General features: G+C 43.5%; 1 pseudogene; it reads right to left on the bottom strand.

Annotated features, from left to right (window-relative positions):
* Nucleotides 1-1,250: 1,250 nt before the first annotated feature.
* Nucleotides 1,251-2,973, bottom strand: LOC105511592 (annotated as a pseudogene).
* Nucleotides 2,974-4,288: the final 1,315 nt, after the last annotated feature.

Raw genomic sequence — 4,288 nt, 5'->3', positions numbered from 1 at the left:
TTTATGTGATGGATTACATTTATTGATTTACATATGTTGAACCAGCCTTGCATCCCAGGGATGAAGCCAACTTCATCATGATGGATAAGCTTTTGCTGCTGGATTCAGCTTGCCAGTATTTTATTGAGGATTTTCGTATTGATGTTCATCAGGCCTGAATTTGATTTTTTTATTGTGTCTCTGCCAGGCTTTGGTATCAGGATGATGTTGGCCTCATCAGATGAGTTAGGGAGGATTCCCTCTTTTTCTATTGATTGGAATAGTTTCAGAAGGAATGGTACCAGCTGCCCTTTGTACCTCTGGTAGAATTCGGCTGCGAATCCACCTGGTCATGGACTTTTTTTGGTTGGTAGGCTATTAATTACTGCCTCAATTTCAGAACTTGTTATTGGTTTCTTCAGGGATTTGACCTCTTCCTGATTTAGACTTGGGAGGGTGTATGTGTCCAGGAATTTATCCATTTATTCTAGATTTTTTAGTTTATTTGCATAGAGGTGTTTATAGTAGTCTCTGATGGTAGTTTGTATTTCTGTGGGATCAGTGGTGATATCCCCTTTATCCTTTTTTATTGCATCTATTTGATTCTTCTTTCTTTTCTTCTTTGTTAGTCTGGCTAGTGGTCTATCTATTTTGTTGAACTTTTCAAAAAACCAGCTCCTGGGTTCATTGATTTTTTGAAGTGTTTTTCCTGTCTCTATCTCCTTCAGTTCTGCTCTGATCTTAGTTATTTCTTGTCTTCTGCTAGATTTTGAATTTGTTTGCTGTTGCTTCTCTAGTTCTTTTTTTTTTTGTCAGAATCAGACTTTAACAATCTGAAAATGTGTTCTTCTGGCTTTAAGTCTTGCAAAATGGGTCATAAGTCAAAGACAGATTTGTTCACTATCTTCTGAGTATGTGTGGTTAGGTCTCTGTGTAGACAAGTGTCTGTGTCTATAGATACTTTTGCTTTTTATAGTGATTATAGCTCCACTTTAATGTATAAAGTCTTATTCTAATATTGCTAAAACTTGAATTAAATATTCCCTGAGTCTAATGTTCTCTTCTCCCTAGACTGCCTCCCTCCATCCCTCCCATAAGGCTGCTCCTCCACCTCCATTAACTCCATTAATGCCAGGTCTTTAGACAGCACCATCATTCTTACTGAGAACCCAGGGATGGATGCTGGCTCTTATATCCCTCTGACCTATACCCTCTGGTTGAAGAGCTTCTCTGGGGAGGTGTAGGGCTTGGGGACTCTTGGCAGTTTCTCTTCAGAGTTGTGCATTTTCACTTGTAGATACCTCTTCTTGAGGTTCAGGTGCTGTGAGGTTGCTCTTGTCTGGTACTGTGGAGACTTTAAGCTTGGCCCTCCGAGGAGTCAGACAAACTTTTTATCCTTTTCCTTGTCTTCCATCTTCTTTGCCTGTCCAGGCTGTGAAGCAATCTGAGATGTCATTAAGGTGAGGCAAGTACAAAGTTCTTCGAGGTTCTGATTGTGGATGTTTCATTTTCTTTGGCCTCAAGAGTTCTTACTGGCTTCTCTGGTGGTTCTGGATTAGGAGAGACCTCTAGGGAGGTCCTAGGACTTGGAGTCCCAGTTCCCAAGGAGGCCCTAGGGCTGGTGGGTGAACCCCCTCCAGAGGCTGGAGGGCTAGAGGGTATGTTCCCTGAGGAGAGCCTAGGGCTTGCAGTGGCTGTGGGTGGAGGAGGCCTACTAGGGGGTGCTGAGGTCCTCTGGAGAGAGGCTGTCTTCTTTGGTTGTTCAGATCCTTCACCTGCGGTGCGGGTTCAGAGGACTACTTCTGCGGCAGATGATGAAGGCTGCCCTGAAGGGCTTAGGGCTCCACCTGGTGATGGAACAGGGGAGCTGGGGAGAACTTCCTCCTGGGACTTGGCACTCTCAATGATAGGAGAGGGCTGGGCGTGGGCGGAGCCATTGCAGGCTGGTGGAGGCTCTTCTTCCTCAGAGGAGCTTGCTTCAGATCATTCCTTCTCTATTTCCTCATCTTCTAAGTGCTCCTTGATCTCAGAATTGTCTTCCCCCTGGGCTGCATCAGGTGCCAGATCTTCAGTTGCTGAGACAGATTCACTCTCACTCTTTGAGGAAAGTGTAGAGGGACTAGTAGGTGAGATAAGAGGACTGGAGACTGTAGATGTTCAGACTAGGGGAGAAATGACTAAGGAGCCCCTGCTGCTGCTTGATAGTCCTTTCGCTACAAAGACTTTACTGGAATGTTGCTTCTCCAGTTTGCTCATCACCTTGGAGAGATTGTGGTTCAGCTTGCTCATTTCCCTGTAGAAGACATCCCTCAAGTTGGAAATGTTTTGGAAGGTGATCACATAGCAGCCGATACGGCTATTATAAAGAATAGGCAGCTCCTCTAGTAGTTCTTGGTTCAGATCTTCAAACACAGTCTGAGCTTTGTGGAACTCTTCCTCTGCCTTGGCAGTCTTGGCCTCATCTTTCTTCTTGGCATTCTGCACTGCCTCCAGATGATGTCGGGCACTGTCATAGTCCACGAGTTTCCAAACCTGCTTGGCAATTCTTTCCTTAATTTTGCCGAACTGGGTGATGTAGTTTTCTGTGGTTCTCACAGCCTGGTCAGCAAGTTTCTCCTTGTAGTCTTCCCAAAGGAGATCATTATTCTCTACAAAGGCCTTCAGCTCCTCATGACCATTCCACTTGCTGCTGTAGATCTCCTGCAGGGTTTCTGACACTCTTTTTTAGCTTTCATGCATCACTTTGACTGCACTAAGGACTTTCTTCAGGTCCTTGTATAGTTGTGGCCTTCTGCCTGTTGTTGGTAGAAGTTGTTAGCGCTTTGTTCAAATTGTTCATCTTTGGTTTCTACAGTTTTCCCCAATTTCTGCAGCACCTTCTCCTGGGCCCTGCTGAACTTCTTCTGCACCTGCTTGGTGAAGCGGCCGGCTGCACTGCCTGCCTTGCCCTCTGCCATCCTGCTGGCTCCCTCGGGGCCGCCACCCTACCCCATGCCCTGTGGTTTTCTCGCTTCCCTAGTTCTTTTAATTTTGATGTTAGAGTGTCAATTTTAGATCTTTCTTGCTTTCTCTTGTGGGTATTTAGTGCTATAAATACTCCCGCTACACACTGCTTTAAACGTGTCCCAGAGATTCTGGTACATTGTGCCTTCATTCTCATTGGTTTCGAAGAGCATCTTTATTTCTGCCTCATTTCTTTTTACCCAGTAGTCATTCAGGAGTAGATTGTTCAGTTTCCATGTAGTTGTGTGGTTTTGAGTATTTCTTAATTCTGAGTTCTGGTTTGATTGCACTGTGGTCTGAGAGACTGTTTGTTGTGATTTCTGTTCTTTTGCATTTTCTGAGGAGTGTTTTTGCTTCCAATTATGTGGTCAACTTTAGAAGTGTGATGTAGTGCATATTCTGCTGATTTGGGGTGGAGAGTTCTGTAGATGTCTATTAAGTCCACTTGGTCCAGAGCTGAGTTCAAGTCCTGAATAACCTTGTTAATTTTGTCTCGTTGATCTGTCTGATATTGACAGTGGGATGTTAACGTCTCCCACTATTATTGTGTGTAGGTGTCTAAGTCTCTTTGTAGGTGTCTAAGAACTTGCTTTATGAATCTGCGTGCTCCTGGATTGGGTGTATATATATTGAGGATAGTTAGCTATTCTTGCTGCATTGATTCCTGTACCATTATGCAGTGGCCTTCTTTGTCTCTTTTGATCTTTGTTGGTTTAAAGTCTGTTTTATCAGAGATTAGGATTGCAACTCCTGCTTTTTTTTTGCTTTCCATTTGCTTGGTAAATGTGCCTCCATCTCTTTATTTTGAGCCTATATGTGTCTTTGCATGTGAGCTGGGTCTCCTGAATACAGCACACTGATGGGTCTTGACTGTTTATCCAATTTGCCAGTCTGTGTCTTTTAATTGGGGCATTTAGCCTGTTTACATTTAAGGTTAATATTGTTATGTGTGAATTTGATCCTGTCATTATGATGCTAGCTGGTTGTTTTGCCCATTGTCAATGTTCTTTACAATTTGATATGTTTTTGCAGTGGCTGGTATCGGTTGTTCCTTTCCGTGTTTAGTGCTTCCTTTAGGAGCTCTTGTAAAGCAGGCCTGGTGGTGACAAAATCTCTCAGCATTTGCTTGTCTGTAAAGGATTTTATTTCTACTTCGCTTATGAAGCCTAGTTTGGCTGAATATGAAATTCTGGGTTGAAAATTCTTTTCTTTAAGAATGTTGAATATTGGCCCTTACTATCTTCTGGCTTGTAGTGTTTCTCCAGAGAGATCTGCTGTTAGTCTGATGGGCTTCCCTGTGTGGATA

The sequence above is a fragment of the Colobus angolensis genome, unplaced genomic scaffold, assembly GCF_000951035.1.
Source record: "Colobus angolensis palliatus isolate OR3802 unplaced genomic scaffold, Cang.pa_1.0 Scaffold200, whole genome shotgun sequence".
NCBI lineage: Eukaryota > Metazoa > Chordata > Mammalia > Primates > Cercopithecidae > Colobus > Colobus angolensis.
Note: the sequence above shows the minus strand (reverse complement) of the source record. Positions and strands in the feature narration are given on the sequence as shown.